Source organism: Manis javanica, chromosome 6, assembly GCF_040802235.1.
Source record: "Manis javanica isolate MJ-LG chromosome 6, MJ_LKY, whole genome shotgun sequence".
Lineage (NCBI taxonomy): Eukaryota > Metazoa > Chordata > Mammalia > Pholidota > Manidae > Manis > Manis javanica.
The window spans coordinates 136,495,227-136,514,215 of record NC_133161.1 but is presented as its reverse complement, the minus strand read 5'-3'; the positions used below and the strand labels follow the sequence as shown (position 1 = coordinate 136,514,215).

The window sequence follows — 18,989 nt, the reverse complement described above, 5'->3', positions numbered from 1 at the left end:
TATTTCAAACCAGTCTTTCCCAGGGACACATGGGACCCCTCTCTATAGGAAATAGTAGAAGGTCTGCTCTCAGTCCTCTATCATGCATTCAGGCCAGACCTCCTGAGGGATACTCTCCTACCTGTTGAATCCTACTTTCTGATGAATTTACGGCTGAAAATTAAATAAACACAATGGTCCAAAGGCATTTCTATTCTCATGGCTTTTGTATTCTCATCACTATTGAAAAGAACTCCATCACAATGAAAATATCATTGAACATGTCTAGATATAATCTTACACTGAAACCAATACACAACGGCCTCCAAAGATGGCATATGAACAGAAATTGCTTGCCTATAGTGAGTCATATTACATATGCATTAAGATATCAGATATTTAAAGAACTCCTTGCTGAATTATTTTATAAAGTAAAGAACAATTTTTGCAATTAAAATAATCATTCACTTGTTTATCTTATGAAAGTCTACGTGTTGGGGGACAGTTTGTTTTTCTGAAAACTGGACACATTTGTAATGAAATGATTCTTCAGTCTCATCTATTGAGCTGCCCACCCCAAACGGCCCTGGAGTTTAATAAAAGAATCTCAGTGTTTACAAAAAGTGGTATTTATTATGTGTGCAGAGATCCTGTTATTAGCCTGACCCATCTAGTTCTCTGTGGCTGGGTTGGTATTACATCAACTCAGAATTTCCAGCCCCAAAACGAATGGATTGCATGTGGACTGGAGACCCTGAACATACTTTCCTGAGTGTCTGCAACAAGAATGTACCCTTTGTTTTTAAGAAAACATATAGAATTTCAAACCTTGACAATTTACAAAATGGGAAAATTTAGCTCATGCCTTGACACAGGCACTTGGGGCCCAGTATTCATGATGCTGCACCCTCATGTAAAGGGCATTGTGTTGGCATCCCAGCTCTGATAGACTTGCCAAGTAGAAGGCACAGAGCACCAGGTTCCTGAGCATGGAGGAGGATGCCCTCTAGTCCCACATTCTAGCTAATGTTTGAAGTTTCACTTCACGCCTCCATCAAGAGGCCAACTCAGCAAGATTTAAGAAGTGGTTTGGCATCTGGAGTCAGTCATTCACAAGCTCTGACATGGGGCACTTCATAACCATCTCTCAGTGTGTCAATTTCCTCATCTGCAAAATGGGGACATTCATAGCTGTCTTATAGATGCACAGAAAGAGCTTAGACAAAACTTGATCATGGAAAGTGATCAAGCTATTTAATGTCTTTAGTAATACTGCCCAGCTCTGATTTCTCTTTCAAGTTACAGCCATGCATGGAATGAAAGATCCGATTGAGTCATTGTCTGTGAGCTTCTCTGTACCAGTGTCCAGGATGCGACAGCATCACGCTTCCCAGAAAGGATGAATGGGCCAAGGCTCTAGGATAAACCATGGTGCAGTCCATCATCTAGAGAGCCGGCATTCATGTGAAGCTACTGCTCTGCCCTGGGGAGCAACTGCTGGTCAATGATTACCAGCTCTGGCCAGGGCTCTGCAGAGCCATCAGAGTTACATTAATGGGGCGTCACGTCACTCACCCTCCCATGTCTAAGTGCTTTCTGGGAAAGCCCTGGAGGCAGAGGGAAGCAGAGCCAGCAGCCTCAATGAGCCTGTTGTTCCACACCATCGAGTCGCCCTTGGGTCCATGCTGAGTTCCGCTCTCTGGAGCTCTTCTTGTCACCAGCCAGTACCCACCCAGGAAGCCCCTCAGAATGGAGACCTTGCTGCAGAGACTGCCCATCTGGCTCCCCACAGGCTGATGAGCCACACCAGCAATTGTCTTGAGCTGCTCTTGACTGGTTCTCACGTCTACCACTGAGGAGGGGGAGCAGGATGGGGGGTGGCCTGCTCCCCGACCTCAGAGCCATGCCAGGGCAGGGCAAACGTGAGGCTGTCCCCACCACCTACCTCCCGAGAGAAGGCCAGTGGGCCCTACAGCAGACCTGCTGACGCACTTGCCCTCATTCCTCTTGTAGTTTCTTTTTACTCAGTGGGGTGTATAATGGCCTGGAAGAGGTGAAGTAAAATTCCACTTTATTTCCTCTTATTTGCCCTTCTATCATAATCAAACCAAATCAAAAGAAGCTGTTCCATCTCAAAAAGTCACATAACCTCTCTGAGCTGCAGTTTTGGTAATAAATTAGTGATTATAGTGCCCATTTGTTGCTATGGAAATTAAGTGGAAAACACATGTCCATACAAACTGCACACAGATGTTCTTGGCAGCATTATTCATACAGTCAGAAATGGAAACAACCCAAGCATCCATCAGCTGATGAACAACAAATGAAATGTGGCAGCTCCATCCAGTGGAATATTACTCAGCCCCGAAAAAGGAATAAGGCTCTGATGTAGGCTACAACATGAAGAACCCCAAAAACATTGTGCTAACTGAATGGAGCCAGACGTTGTATGATGTCACTTATACAAAGTGGAACAGGCAAATCTATGGAGAAAGAGAGAAAGAGAGAACAGAATTTGTTTCTGAGGTGATGAAATGTTTTAATATTGATTGTGGTGATGGTTGTACAACTTTGTGAATATATGAAAGAATCATTATTATACTCTTTAAATGGGTGGGTTGTGTGGTACAGGAATATATTATATTATGTATCATATTATATTTTATACCTCAATAGAGCTGGTACAGAAAAATACACAAGGGTCTTCTGCACAGTTGGGACTCACCAAACTCTCCTCCCATCCTCATCCCACTTTGTTGTTTCTTAACCCTTATTTCCTCCTTTTCTCCTTCTACTTCTTCCTCCAGCTCCAGCCAAAAGCACACCCTCAGGCCTTTATTGGGCCCTTGGCTGAACCTGGCACCTCCTTCCTATAGCAAGTGATCCCTGGAGGCACCACCATCAGAATTATTTTCTCAGTCACGTGAGGCTAGAGGTGCAGAAAGTTGTTATCTTCTTACCCTCTCCCCTAAGCGGAAGCTCTGCCAGCACATGGAGAGACACCTTTTCTCCCACATCTGCCCAGGGTAGAGCAGACAAGGCAGAGTGTGGGTGCCTCCCACCCATCCACCTTGACCTGGGCTTGTACAACTGAGAATCACACCCACCGTGACCCTGGCCTGGCAGCTCCAAGGTGAAGCTCCAGCTCAGCTCTGCCCGTGTCTCCTCGCACGTTCCAGGGCTGGAGATCGAGCTAAATCATGTGATCAGGAGCAGGCCTGCAGGTCCCTAAGGCATGGCAGGCCCCAGATTCACAGGCTGTCTGATGGGGTGCCCCCGAGTTGGCCTTGGACTCGTCTCCCTGCACCCTGTCCCAGCCTCCCCACAACCCAACCTCCACACAGCCCTGCCTCCCCATGGCCCAGCTCCCCTTCAGTTCCCCATCCTTACCCCAGCCCTACTTGCTGGGTCATCCTCAGGCTCCCACAGGAGCTCAGTGTCGTTCCCTCCCTCTGTCTCTTTCGCTCAGGACATTTTTAATTTTTACTTTTTCTATCATTTTGTTTCTTGCCCACAGCCCTCGTTCTAGGCCTGGAGTCAGTGACATTCATAATCCAATTCTTATTTAAACTGGCCTCTGCTGAGCCTCAGCACCACCTCACAGGTAAGCCAGAGCCCCATGGGACCACTCAAAACTGTCCTTACTCCTCACCCTCGCCCCCCATCCATTCCTTCCCTTTGCCCCCCACACACCATGGCAAGAAGGGGACAGGATCCTGGCCAGCCTGGCATGGGGTCTTTGCTGCTTCCTCAGGTGGCAGCGTGGGGAGAGCTGGGTGGAAGCTCTCCAGGGAAGGACAGAAAACCACCCACTGGGCATCCCCAGGGGCTGGCGCCTTTGCCCAGGCAGGGCTGGATTTCCTCTTGTGCTTCCTGAACAAGGGCCACTGTCAAGAGCACAAAAGAAGGTGCTGAGCCACCCCCCTCTATTTTCAGTTGCCTCCCTTAAATAAAAAGTCCTTACGTGGATCAATATAAATCACAACAACCTGTCTGCAGAGGCACCATCAGGACCGAACCTGGCTCTTAATAACCATCTTAAATAAACAGTGTTTTGGGAACAATAAACTAAAGCCTAGCCCCTGTCCTCTTATGCGCACTAATTCCTACTGAAAGAAATGAGGCCGGTCTACCTGGAGAGAGCCCGCGGGCACCCCGGAGTCCCTGGCCCTGAACCCCGTGGTGTGGAGTCAGACGTGGACCCGAGGTCCCCTGCTGCCTGGTGCGTGACTGAGCCGGCTGCCTCTGTTGTTGCAGAGCTAATTTCCCAACGAGATCGATTAAGCCTGGAAAATGAAAAGGGAAAGAAAGGTCACTGAGAAGAGCTAAAGAGCAATAAAGACCTTGGAGCTTATTGTGAGTTATTTATGTTTGCTTTTTACCTTTTCTCTCTCTCTTCTTTTTTTTTTGGAGATGTTTGTCTTGCTGCTCTGCCCAGACCTAAACTGTCTACCCTCTAGCCAAAGCCACTGTTTCCTGGGCCACTCACTTGTCCATCCACACTCCCTCCGGACTCCCAATACCGGTACTCATTTCCAGGGATGGGTCTGTCCCCAGGTCATTTGAGTCCTGGCATGGCCCGGCTTGCTCAGGCTCCCCTGCCCTGCACTGGGCCAGATGGAGAAGAAAGGATCGAAGGAAGACCACTAGATCTTGAGCAGAGATTGACAACTGGGTTCCGCACTGGCCAAAATGCTGGTTGCCTGGCACCTGAAGGGTGAAGTCCCAGCTGCGAGCAACACCAAGACTGAGAGCATCACTGCAAAGGACCACATTGTGGGGTTGGCAGAGCAGACACAGGGACCAACAGGTGTCCCAGAGGTAGGGAAGGCAAGGCTGTAAAGGGCCATGCACCTTGCTGTAAACTCCACTCCTTCCACTTGTCGGCAGGATAAATCACTTCTCTGAACCCAAGTGTCCTCCGTGACCAGGGAGACAAGAGGACCTTTCCTACGACTCGGAGATAGAAATCAGTGGAGGAACACCCAGCAGAGGATCTGCCACATGGAAACCTCAAGAATGTCAGGTTCCTTTGCTTAGCAGGGCTGAGGAGCCCTGAAGAAGACGCAGCCAAAGGTTGAGCTGGCATTTAGGGAATAATTGTGAATCCCGGGTCTGGATCTGAGCAGGCAGCTGGCTCAAGAACAAGCTTAGAAATGCCTACACAAGCTGCACAGAAACGTGGGGAAGGGCATGTGGTCCTGCCAGGAGGAGATGCCAGGCCTTGGAAAGCATTCTGCCTCCCTTTCCCCTGTCCTCCCTGGCACTAGAAGGCTCTCCCACCAGGACCCCCGGGAGAGGGAGGCAGGGGACTCTGTGCTGCTTTAAAGGACCTGGGAGGAGGGTGTTTGCATGTATGAAGCCCAGAAGGAGAACACGTCATTTATCTGGCTGCTAGGGAAGAATTAACAAACGGAAACAAACGCTGATGATCAGAAAGAAAAGGATTGCTCATTAATCGATGAGATTAGATTATTATTACCATGAAGATCCAGTGGAGCCAGACCAATTGAATTTCCTGTGAGGTTGACCTGACCAGCCTCCCAGATCCAGGAGCTGCTGGAGCACAAGGCTTGGCGATTGCCGACTGGCACGATCCTTTCTTTAAGAACTCCTAGCACAGGGTAGGGCCCATCACCCTGGGGCGAGGGTGAGGGGTGCATCTCCCCCGGGGAATCTGGGGGCAGCACACCTGGATACAGCCATTCCAGGTCGAAATTCCTACACCAAAAAGATTTTCCTGGCATCCTCTTCTTTTCCTTCTTAGCACCTAATACAACTTATTTTATATCTATTGTATTTAATCTGGGTCTTCCTCAGCTCAGGTTGTAAATGGCACAACCACCCGCTAGTTCAAGCAAAACCCGGATTCAGTCTTGATTGTTTACCTTCTCTCATTCCACATCCATCAGCAAGTCTTTCTACAAAATACATTCAGAACCTCCCTGTCCTCTTTGCTCCATCTCCATTGCTGCCAACCTTTGTCCCAACCACTGTAGTTTCTTGCCTGGGCTACAGCAATCACCTGTTCATTGATGTCCCTGCTGTCACTCTCTCATCCCCATGATACATTCCTCACCGCACAGCGAGGCACGAATCGTGTAAATCAGATCATGTCCTGCCTTGCTGAATTCTCCCCCTATGAGCTCCAGGCCCTGTACGACCTGGGCTCTGCCACACTCCCCAGCCCTACTCATATCACTGCAGTGTCACCAGCTCTTCTGCTCAGACCTGCCCTGCGGCCGCCCGGGTCCCTCGTTCTCACTGTCCGGCTCTGGGTCTTCCTATGGCTCCTTCAGCCACTCGGGCCTCGACTCCCATCATCAGCATCTAAGGCCTGTCAGCATCCCGCCTGTGGCAGCAGTCACTGCCCAGTCAACTCTGCACTCCTGTCTACTTTAGCTTCTTCTCATCTCTGTCCCCTGCCAGATGTCACCTTGTTTAGTTGCCTACTAATCAAGACCTAGTCTGATCTCCTCTGCTCGAACTTATACTCTGGGAAAGCAGCCTGTCATGTTTTCCTTTGAATCTTTCGCATCTAGATCCATAATAGAAGCTCTACAAATATTTCTTGAATGATTAAAAGTCAGTGTCCTCCCCTGGATGAAAGAGACAGAGTGTGCGGACTTGAGCTAAAAACCAAATAAATACCCAGTGATGGTATGAAAACTACATGGGGTGAATCCTTCAAGGCCAAGGCTGATGAGTGGTGGGAAGGCAGGGCTTGTTCATAAGAACGCTATGAATCTGTAGGCCCTTTGCCCTTCACCTGCAACATTTCAGCTTAGATTCTCAACAATGCATAGCAGCACATAAACCTCATGTATTTTGAACTTGATATTGTACTTGGCCATGAATAGAGGAAATGTGTGTGATTCTGGGAATTTGTTCACATGATCAAAAAATTACCCATGTTTGGCACTTGTTTACTTGGTCAAGGGTTTAAAAATGCAAAAGCAGCTGAACCATGTGCAGTATCTCAGAAAACCTGAAGAAAATGTGGGTGAAATTGAGAGGGCAAGCGGAGTGCAGGACCGAGGGAGGCAGACACAGAACACGGGCAAGAGGGGCAGCTGGAATGAGGAGACGAGTGTCCGCACCTGAGCAGACAGGCGCCCAGAGGAAACCTCCTTCTTTCAGGAGGCCTGCATTACAGTGGGGAGCCCAGAAATGGAAGATATGGGAGAAGGGCGATTAAGCACGTCAACTCCCACACCAGCATATTGTACTGATGATTCACCACTGCTAGCATGGCATGGGTCTCTCCAGCTACATGTAGTGTTTGTTGAATGAGTGAATTGATGCATGAATGAAAATGGGAAGGGACTTTATCTTTTTGTGTTATTTGAAGAGGAGAGGAGGCAAAATGGATATAAGTACCTGGCCATTAATGAATGTGCCATGACATTTTCTGGAAGCTAGTTTAGTGTGAGCATGGTTTTCCCTCTAACCCATGGATCAACAATAACTAACACTGATGGATCTCACTCTGTTCCAGGCACTCTCTGTGCATAAACTCAATAGTTTAGCTGCTCTACCACATAAACAACAGCATTATTTTCCCTCATGTGTAGAGAAGAAAACCAGAGATCAGAAAGACCAAGTTATTGATCCAAGTTCACAGTCAGAAAGTTAGAATTCAGCCTTTTAGAGTTTCAACTGGCATGGTATATGTCCACCTTGGGTTTAATTCTTGGAAGAAACTCATTAAAATGTATCCTTTCCAAAGTGACTTTCTTTGCAGCAGATGGAAGGCTAGTGGAGTATTCTCTCTAAGATCCTCATACCAGCCGAGAGATAGCTACTCATAAGTGGCTGTAGGCACACTACAGGGTTTACTTCACAGGACTGAGGCTCAAAGCTTGAAATTACTGCAGGGGAGTTAGAGCAGACACTTGCTGAATATCTACCACGTGCCAGAAACCGTGGTGGGGGCTTTATGGAAATTATTTCTTTTGATCCTCATAGGAACTCCATGAAGTGGGTAAGATTATGGCTACTTTACAAGGGCAGGAACTGAGGCTTAGCAAGGTTAAATTGCTCACATGAGTCAGAGCTGGGATGGGAACCCAAGCCCTACCGGAACCTTCTATCACAAGTCCCTGAAGGTTTGGCCGCCAGCATGGGTGAATTCTGACGTTTAGAGCATGAGAGGCAGGAGAGCCAAGGGGAAGGACAGGCACCCCTGCTTTCTTCCCTCCCTGGCTTCTCTTTCTTTGCTTGTACCTATGCTGTCCTTTGTCAATAAATGTTTATCAAGAGTCTCTCACGTGCTGGGCTCTGTGCTAGGACCTGGGATATAGCACATTGAGGGAGGTGGGGAGAGCTTGACGGACATCAAAAAGGAACCAAAGAAACACAGTAATTATGGAATATGATAAGAGCTAAGGAAGCCTCAATATAGTTACTGAGTGACCTTGACTCAGGGGTGACCTTGACAAGCACCAGTGATCAGAAGGGCACTGGCTGTCAGGGATGATGGAGAAGCAATGCCAAGATGCTCACCTAGGCCGGGGACAAGCTCGGGCTCTGCCTCCTCCCAAACCTGCCCCAGCCGCGTGCAGCCACTGGGGCTGGCCCCCTGCCCAGGGCACTGCTCTGGGAGTCTTAGAATTTCAGGCAGACTTAGGAAACCTGGAGAGCTCTGGAAGGAGGCCTGCCTCTGCCCTAGCATGGGTACAAAGCAGGAGTTTTCCCTTCTGTCAGAACAATGATAATAATATCTACTTCCCAGGGCCATTATACAGATTAAATGATGCCGTGTTCGGGAGAATTCAGGTGCATGAGTAATTAACCATATAAAAGTGAACTGGAATTATAGCGAAAGGGAGTTAGTTAGACATGACCTTTTTTTTTTTTTTTGACTGAAAGTGTAATATGATTCTATAGCACTCTTCCAGAGAAGAATCTTACCTCTGTTGCCAATTTAAAATAGAAGTAATAACTATCTGGCTCAGATAAGGGCCTGACACTGCATAGCCTTCACAGTGAACAAATAAATATGGAAGTGAGTAAAGTTTTAAATGCAGACATGGCTTGCAGAAGAGATGACTTAAGGAACTCAGAAAGTCTCTTTGCTATTACTATGTCTGGGATTCCAGAAGATTCTTTGAGAAGACGAGTGAAGGTGCCACTGACTGGAATATGGAAAATTTGCTCACTGCCACTGCCAGGATGGGTCCGTGTGGTCCCTTCAGCTTGGCCTGGAGCCATAACAGCCTGGAGATTCTACTGCAGGGCCAGGGCCTGGCTGGCTGCAAGTAGAGCAGAAAAAAGCAGACTTGGGAGCTGCTCAGAAAAGTGAGAGGTACGGTGGCACTGCAACCCAGATGCGATACAGAGAAATAAGCATGGAGCCCAGGTGACCCAGCTTCCCCCTGACTGGCTCAGGTGACTGGTTCCTCTTCAGCCCCTCCCCTGAGCTGTGATTTCCCCATCCGAGACATGAGGCCACACTGCTGCCTAGCATACCTTGAAAAGCAAAAACATGCTGTGCACAATGTCTGGGATTACTTTTCTTAACTTCAGGGCAGGGAGCATCCACAGGGCAGAGACCAAATGGCCATCTCTCTGTGCACTGCCCTCTCTGTCCTCATCCCCGGGGAGCCAGCAGGCCTTGGCATGGCTCAGCATGTGGTCTCTGGTCACCAAAGCAATAGGCACAGTGTTTACTGTATCTGCATTAGTAAATTAGCTTGCCTGTGGTCTGGCTGTTAGAGTCCCTGGGGTCCCTCACCCACATGGCCAGGCAGGCAGACAGGAAGTGGTGTCCGGCCAGCTGCCGCCCAGGCGCCTTCCCATAGGAAAACCACCAGGCCAGCAGGGGCATCGAGAGAGACCTGCTTCCTGTGGCTACGCTCACTGGCGCTGAGGGTGGTTAAGCAGGGACCCGGCTAGGGGTGGACTTGGTCAGGATGGCACCGTGTAGAGCAGGAGGATTGCTGCAGTGAGTGAGGAAGCAAAGGCTTCGAGCTGCAGGGCAGAGGGGGCAAGACGCAGAGGACAAGGGAAAAGCCTTGACTTTCTAGCTGCCTGGGGTCTATGCCCCTCTGGCGTCTCTGGGGTCTCAGGCAGAAAGGAAACTGCAAAGTTAGTGTACGGGGCAGACCCAGGCAGCCTGAGGAAGGCTTAAACAGGGGTGGTCACCAGGAGAGGCTGTCCCTGGTCTATGCTTGAACCATTAGAAACATGCACCTGCTCCATGGAGCCAAGAGAGGGAAGCATCTTTGGGGACTCACCTCCGAGGTGCAGGAATATAAGACCTAGGGTGAGGGATGCTCATGATGAGCCCCCTTCCGGGACCCTGGGATGGGACAAGACTCCCAGGAGCACCAAGTCACGCTCTGCCTGCAGGCTGGTGGCACTAACACACGTCCCAGAGACACAGATGCAGGTTCCAGGCCTGCCTAAGGAATATGGCTGCCAGTGTGTTTCCATTTCCCTCTGAAAGGATTTCCTGCCTCTTAGCACCTCTCCGGACCAGGCTTCTTCCTGATGTCTAGCCCAGATCCTTAGGCTGAGACTAGAATCTCTGGTCATCTTGTCTTCAGTGGGTATGAGAAAACCAGCCCCTTCATCTGTTAGAAAGCAATCTCAGCCCACAACCCCTGCCTAGCCTTCTCAGATGACTACCTAGTTCCCAGCTTCACTTCACTGCCACTACCCTCAGCTGCCTGGGAAGGCGGGAATCTGCCCCTTCATGCCCATTCCCCCTGCTCCAGGTGCCAGCCTGGGCTGGCCCACCTCCGTCCCCTCTCCATGCCCTTCCCATGCTTCCACAGGACACCTGATAACGTTTCTTTGTAGAAATCCAAAACTGCGAACACTACCCTAGACTCTAAACACACAGCCAAAAGAATAAATGAATTAATAAAAAGGTGAATAAAATCCAAATCTTATACACATCTTTCTCCACTTCTCAGCTAGCCTCTTTTCCCAGGGGGCTTCATCCTGCTCATGATTTACCAGTGATGAGCATCTGCATTGGCCAGGGGAGAAAGACTTGATTTCTCATACACAATGCATTTGGGCAAGGCAAACGACCAGGAAAAGCCCCAGATTCTAAAGGGATTCTCAGGCCTGGTTCCGATAAGCTCCCTTAGTTAGGCTGCCTCAGAACTTGCCATCTCCTCTCCTTCGAAGAGGATGAAGCAGAAGTCAAGGCTTCTCTCCTCAGCCGCTCCGTCCCCCTCGAGCCACGCTAGAAGCAGACTCGGTGGGAGAGCCCATCAGTTAGAAAGTGCCTGTCATTTCTGCCTATCAGCCCACTGAGACTGCAGGGCGGGGACTGTGTCTTCATACTTTAGAAAAGCCCAGTGTGGTGTGGGCCCCACCAGAGGTCTTTTGAAGTGATCTTCTGACCACTCCCGTGACTTATCTCTGAATCCAGTTTGAGCCTTCTGTGTTTCACGCCTAATTCATCAACAGTTCCACCCCCAAATGGCATCCAAAACCCCGATCCCCGAAATGGCTGAATGCAACTTCCAGCACACCACTGGCATTACTCTTATTTCTCCAAACATATGATCATCGGACGTGGTCCAAGGGGCCAAATTTCAGGGAGTCTTTTCCTGCAAGACGCTAACAGTTATACATAGTTTCTGAGTTCTGTCAGCTCCTCAAGGACAAATGGCAGATCTGGATAAAGCCAGAAAGCTCTCAAGAATTTAATCAAGGGCAGTGAACCATGAGTCTTCCCCTGGGGGTAGTCACCTGAGAGAGCTTTGGTTGTTCTAATTGCAAAGACAGTATTAACCTGTTGCTTCCAAGTGTGGTTTGTCGCATAGTTAAATCTACTCCCTGGAGATATGGAGGTCCATTGAGACATGCTGGTAAATACAGTTCCTGAATCTGAGCCAAGAAACACTGGACATTGTGCAATAGGAAAAGAGGGAGGGCCATGGACATTGCAAAAGTCTAAATAAATGGAAATTCCTGGCTTGTATTTCACAGCGTATTCAAAAAGACTCTTCTAGAAACATTAAGTGGGTGATATGCATCTAACTAGAATGCAAAGTTTACAAGGCTTGATATCTTCACAACGTAGCTCGGGGCAGATACATGCACATTGAGACAGACTGTTGCACACAGGGAGACTGATTTAGGAAAATAACAGGTTTCTCTCAATGAGGCAATTCCTGATCTAAAGTGAGGTTGGGTGAATTCAGATTGACATTTTTCTTGGGACTTTGAGCATCACTGCATCCCACCAGGCCACAGTTTCTTCTTTTGTGCGCACTGAGTAAGCTGGACTTGAGGAACACTCAGAATGACTGTTTAAAATTAGTTTCAATGATCTGCTTTCTAATTTTATGATATTGGGTTGAGTTTTATATTGGCAGCTCAAGCCCTTAATAAGTTTTTAAGAAGCAACTGCTCAGGGTAGAACATCTTTGGATTCTCAAGTCTTGACATTGCCATTCTCTGCATTATTGTTGTTTTTCTTTTCTGTTCTTCTTCAAACAGAACCAGGGAGTTGCATGTGTAAAGGCTTGGCTCACCTGTTGGCCACATATTCTCACAAGGCAATGGCAAGGCCGGTGACACCCTTTCTTTGAACATCTTTCATAACAAACGTAGCAAGGACAGCTTAGGACCATCCCCTCTGGAGCAGAGAATGGACTCCCATGAGCCCTTTGACCTTAGTGTTATTTTTTCTCTATTATTGACTTTTTTAGGGGTCTACCTCTATATGTCTTCACACTAATTTTTTCCTTCATCTTTTTTTCTTTTGTCAAGATACTTGTTTGGTTGGTTTTATTGTGTGTTTTCCCATTTTCGGCACGCTCCCTGCTTATTCACAAAGACTTTGAACTACACAATCAAGCCAGCACTCTTTGCCGCCTAGAGAAGAGCTGGTATTACTCCTGACTCTTACATATTCCAGGAGACAGAGTGGAGTGGGAAGGTCAGAGTCCTTTCCTCTTTACTCTGGGCTTTAGCCTGAATCACCAGCATCCTGTACTTTCTTTTGTCAACCTCCAAAATTGGAATGACCTTCTTGGCCTTGAGACGAAGGTAGATGGTCCCTTTTGGCTTTCTCTCAACCTCCTGATCAAGCTGACCATCACCTCCAGCTCTGAAAACGCCAGCTGATATGGGGGAAAGAGGGTATTAAGCAGAAGTCTTTATAACTAATTACTGTATTCAACTATTCTCAGTTAAGGATTGGGCAACCCTTGATTTCTGTACCAGTAAATTCATTCAGTAGGGACTCGAACTAGCAACACAGTGCATATCCCTGTATCTTCTTACATCTTAGTGACTTGTAAGCTTGAGTCACTCTGAGTCCCTATGATTACCCCAGAAGATACTTCAGCTCCAGGGAGAAAAGTTCTAGGGTTGCCATAAAGCAGCTAGCCTGAAGTAGATTGGGGCTTAAACCCACAAAATGTTGCTTCATCCAGATATTCTGAACTGTGAGACCTCACTTGGTATTTCAAGGACGGTTACCTCACCTGCCAAGTGGAGAGAAGGATGGGTATGTGGTGGGCAGCAGAATCAGGCAGACACAGGCCTGAATCCCAGCTCTGCACGTACAGCCTGTGTGATCTGGCTCAGGGTACTCAGCCCAGAGCTGCTCCACCAGTGTGCCTAAAGGGATGTCAAGTGTACCAAGACTCCGATGCCTTCAGCTCTCCAGGCCAGGGAGAGTGTGTAACTAGCCCCCGGCAGCCTCTCCATGTGCCCCGCTCACCTCACCGATATCATTGTGCTCTGGGTGGCCCTGGTGGGAAAAACTCAGGAGATCCTGACTTAAGTTCCCTCCTTTCATCTCTGTCACCTTTACCTCCCTGCAGGATGGGACTGAAAAATAGTGCCTACTTGTAGGAATAACCCACAGGAAAGACAATTCAGTATCTGGTTCAGTTTAAATAGGGAGCACATTGGGGCAATTAATGGTAGCTACCATGAGAGTTACAAGGGCACCTCACTTCCAGCACTTCTGTTATCATTTCTGACAGTGTCTCAACTTAAACATCTACCATAAGGAGTGACACATTTCCTGCCCTTCTGGTAAGGGCGACAGTGGGGTCCCACAGACAACCAGGGCAATGCATCCTCTAAGCATAGGTGCTTAGCGGGAGAGGGATGCAGCCTCAGTCTGCTGAAAGCTCTCCTTCTCCCCAGACACGTACCCGTTTCAGTGGCACGGAAGAGCGAACGACTGCAGGTTTTATTTCTGAGGGGGCAGAGGAGGCACCAGAAAAAGCAGCCCCTTGCCCCGCAGAGTTCCTGACTCCCCATAACCTGGGGTCATTAACTCCTCTCTCTGTGCTCAAGAGGCCACCGTGGATGTGTGAGGGTAAATGTAAAGGAAATGCTTTTTTCCACTCAAAGTCTGGACTTTGGGAAAATTCCCAGAATGAGACCAGCCAGCTTCCAGGGTCCTATTTCAGATCTGTATTTCCTAGCAGCCAGTCTTCCACTAGATCTTACGTGTCCCGCCTCTTAGTCATCTCCTAACTGGCTTCCTTGGCACTGGTCTTACCCCACCCAATTCCAGCTTGCACTTTGCAGACAGAGCAACCTTTCTGAAATGTAAGCATGATCTCACAGTTTCTTACTATTTTTAAGGTACTGCCCAAGCTCCCTGGGGTCACTCATGAGGCCCTTCACCCAAGTGCTCTCCCCTTAGCTTCTCTTCTCTGATCTTTCTCCATCCCTCCCCATGCCACCCACCTCAAACCACATCAGCGTGGTATTCCCTGTATATGCTGTGCTCTCTCCTGTGTCTGTAGTTTTGTAAATGCCATATCCTTGTGCTGGAGTGTCCTTTCTCATGTCCCACCAAGCCACATCCTGCCTACCCAACGAGCTTAGGATCATGCTTCCATGAGGTCTTCTGAAGGCAAAGTAGAATGTCCTTCCTATGCATGCGATGATTCTATTGCAACTGCATTGCTGTGTAACAGTCCCTATTCATCACAGTATTTATCCTACTGGAGTGCAATAGCCTGTTTCCATGTACATTGTGTACATAACCCTCCTAAACTGTAAATACCATGAGAACAGGAGCTAGTCAGCAATTTCCCAGGGCCTAGCATACTTCCCAGAACATAGTGGGTGCACATTATAAGCTTCTTAAAAGGCCAATGAGGAAAAACACTGTATAATAATAATATTAATGAGGAAAGTAATGAAGAGAAGAAAGACAATAGTCATCACTAGCATCTTAAACTGCACAACCAAGGGGGTTAAATGTCAGTCAAACTCAGGCTCCAACTGCTGCCATATAAGCAATCCCAACAAAAACTCTAGAGAGAAGGATCCAGGAAGCATTCTGTCCTTGGAAGTCACAGGGCAGGTAAAAGCATGTGAGTCCAAGCTGATCCTTGGAAAGTCACTGAGCTGTGAAGAGGTCCTAGGGAGATTTGTAACCTAGCACAGAAAAATGAATTGCTGAGAAAAGGAAAGGGACATGCATGAGAAATTCTGAGTCTCAGCTCTGCCGAGCACAGAATGCTTGGCAATTACAGCATCCAGTATGCTAAAAAAAAAAAAAATCAGAGTACACCAAAAGCCCCCAATAGCAGCAAAGCTCCAAGAACGATTCAGAAGAAATTCACATGACTGTCCTTGTTTGCAAGCTCAGCCCTGTACCTAAGCTTGCTTACACAGAAGAAAATCCATCTTCATGCCTTAAGTATCAAAACAATCTTTTTCCCCCGATAGCTCATACCTCCCCAAATATCCCCACCTGACTTAGGGAAGTACATTTTTATAAAACTATTAGTATAGAGTAAGAAGAGGCAAGCCGAGCCCATAACTAAAGGGAATTCACCAGCAGGGCCAGGTAAGTCCTTGTCTGAAATGGCACATTACCACAATCCCCATGTTTTGCCCTATTTTGTATGCCCAACTAAAGAAAACACACATTTTTCCTAACCCTTGCCAAATGCAAAAGACACTTTTTTTTGAGTGACTCCGCAAAGAATCTACATGACTTGATGTTTGGAGAAGGGGGCTCCATGCCTGCTCATTCATAGGCCCCTGGAGAGGTCCTGCTAGAACAGGTCTGCAGCAGCTAGTGGGATGCCATCAGACAGAAGCCTTCCACACATCTCTACCACCAAGACGACAGTGCAACCAGGCATGATGCAACCCAAGAAGTTAACTGCCCTCCAGTTCTGGGCCTTGCGGTGACCAAGGGAAGGATGGATGAGGTCCACAGCTCATAATCCACAAGTGGCCAGAAGATCAAGAGCATCAATGGGGTGAATTAAAATCACACTCTTAAACCCAGGAGTGATGGACAGCCTATCAGTTTGAGGTAGGGAAAAGGGGGCAAACTTCCCACCAGAACTGACTCTTTTGTCTACAGAGGCGATGTGGCATTTCTTCCCCCTTACCTCGTGGATTGCCAGAGTGAATGTAGCGGCAAAAACTCAATTTCTTGGTCCCCAAGGAAGCAACGAGATCCTGGATGTGAGCAAGTCCTTGCACCTTTGGTCCAAGAGTTTGGGTGTCCTGTGTGAGGGTGCCTGAGTCCCTGTTGGTTTTTATGAGTCTGTGGGTCAGCTTAGACTGGCTGCCGACTCATCTGTATGCAAAAGTTCTCAAAGAACATAGTTTACTTTAGAACCGGATCTAACAAGAGTAGGCGTGGCAGTTAAATGAGCTAGATACACCAAAGGTGTTGAGCTTCCAGGGATAATTAGCAAAGGTTTATTTATGGAGCCAGGGCTTGGAAGCAAAAGGCCAGTTTGCTCATGCTGACAGCGTCCCAGTCAAATGTATGTGGTTGAGCATGTGTGCCCACAGGCTAGACGCTCCCCGGTGAGGATGCTGGGGGACCCCAAGGGGCCCCTCCAAAGTTTCTCCTGCAGTGACTCACTAAGTGTCCATAGAAGTTCAGGCTGACCTGACCTTCCCTCAAGCCATTCATCTGTTTCCCAGGCCCCAGCACAAAGTAGAGCTTTGTAGCAGAGACTGTGCAGCAGAGCAGTGTGGGAGCCAGGCTGCCCACCGATGTAGCACCAGGAGGCGAATTCCTAGCTTCTTGCCCTGGGAGGTCTGTGGTGAGGAGAGAGACAATGCATGCAATGCACTTGGCATTGAGTATACGCTTATGAAGGTCAACGCACTCCAAGAATCAGCTCTCTTTCCTCCTTCCTCCGCCGCCGCTGGCTTATGCTGAGGGGATGGAGGTCTGATCTGACGCCCTCCTGAGTTGCTGTCTTCCCGGTGTTCCTTCCTGTCATGGTGTCTTCCGTGGACCTCATTCCACTTCGCTGCTGGTCACCACCAGGAGCATCAGAAAATGGTCTCCTTAATAAGCTGTCTCTTTGTTTTCACAGAGTAGCAGGGGATTGTGGCTAGGCCACCTTTTCCTCTTTGTCCCCTTCTTCTCCACTCAACACCACACAAGGCGGCATGAGGCATCAGACTTGACTGGAGTCTCAGTGGTTAAAGAACAGGATAAAGTGTGGACAGCACCACTGCTTGGAGCCGTGTGCTGGTGACCCGACACCGCTCAGTGCACGGGATAATTAACGCATGATTTCCATAGAGGATAACATGGACGCGAAAGCATCATTACAATCGAAAAGGAAATTTTGTTTTAAATACAAGTATGGCCACTTGTTATAGTAAAGGAAGAAGAATATGAAGGTGTAAGTAAAATAGCGTAGAATAGCCCTTCCTGTTGGAAGGTTGACTGCAGGAGACCTACCCTAGAGACGAACAGCAGAGCCACGGGGAGGGAAGAGCAGGGGGAGATTCAACAGCTGGGACTGTGTGCGACTACCCTTCACAAGGTCTCCTTGCAGTCACGCTATTTCCCACTCTGGTTCCTCCACCCCTTGGTTCACCCTTTTCTCCGAAAGTATCCCCTTTCCCAATTTCCCACTATGTGTTCCTCTAACCCATCTAGGTAGCCCAACCCCAGCCCTTGGGATAAGCCCCAGCCCCAGATCCCCCCAGAATCCATCTCCCCAAGCCTGGGTGTGGGACTCTGAGAATGCACAGGGAGGGCGGTGTCCCAGGCTCCAGCTGTTGGTTCCAACGTACCCGAGTACAGCACCGATACTGGGTGGGCACCGCTGGGAGAGGGGCTCCCCTGACAGCAGCTTTGCCTGGAGAACCTCCACAGGGCTGCGTGGAACCTTCCTGAAACTCCAGGGGGCTAGGATGCTTCCCCACTCCCTCCCCGGCTCCTCCACCCAGGACCAACCTTGAATCACGGGTGCTGACGCTCCCGGCTCTCTCCCTAGTTGCTCTCACGTGAGGGTTTACCCAATCAAAGCCTTGCCCTGTTAGTCCACCTCGGTGTCTGCTCCTTGGAGGCCCTGCCCTTGCACCTAGGCAGTCGCAACGGGAAGGGAGTCACCAGGGGCTTTGGCAGGGGAGACACCGGGGTCTCACAGAACAGTCCAGGAAGAGGGCTTTTGTGATCCAGCTTCCAGAGCTGGGGCTCAAGCAGGCTGACGTTCTGCATGTGGGTGTGAGTTGTGGGTATGCCTTTTATTTCCCCAATTATCCACCAGCCACATGGAAACACAAACAACATACAAACACACACCTCTCAAAGGTAAACATTCTCAGCGACAGTACAGAACAAACCCCAAATAAGGAAAATAAAGGTTTTCTTCAGTGGCTCCTTCATCTTCTGGACAGGTACCTCCCGTAGCATGGAGCCAGAATGCCTACTTATTATGCAGACCAGGACGTTCTCTCACCTCCCCCCTTCCCACCCTGGCCCTTCAACACAGCCCCCTGGGACCTGCCAGGAAAAAGAAAGAGGCGTTGCTAAGCAACAGGAGGGCCGGGCTGTTGTGTTCTTCCAGGTGCACCACTTGTGGGTATAATGAGCAAGTGAGGATGTCTGTCCTGGTGGAAAGCTGCATCCCCCGTAAAGCCCCTCAGTCGGCCCTGCCCACAGTCCTCAGGGAGAAATCTGGCCCGGGGCCACGCACTGCTGTCTGTCTCCTGTCTCTGCTGTCACAGAGTGAGAGCGTCCTTGTCTCTGTGCCTGTCCGCTGTGCTGGCTCCCCAAACCACACAGAGCC

General features: G+C 48.8%; 1 protein-coding gene across 5 annotated transcripts in view; it reads right to left on the bottom strand.

The window, feature by feature from the left end:
* KCNJ1 (potassium inwardly rectifying channel subfamily J member 1) overlaps nt 1–16,517 on the bottom strand; it is a 48,811-nt gene extending 32,294 nt beyond the window's left edge. For 2 of the 5 annotated variants that reach the window (XR_012132638.1, XM_017679095.3), the window contains exons 1-2: nt 16,332–16,517; nt 4,113–4,265 (exon numbers count right to left, since the gene is read on the bottom strand). The gene's annotated coding sequence lies outside the window, so the exon portion shown is untranslated. Of the gene's footprint in view, nt 1–4; nt 2,463–4,112; nt 4,266–16,331 lie in introns of those variants that run through there. The other 3 variants (XR_012132639.1, XR_005056672.2, XM_073239493.1) reach the window with 3 other exon arrangements.
* Nucleotides 16,518–18,989: the final 2,472 nt, after the last annotated feature.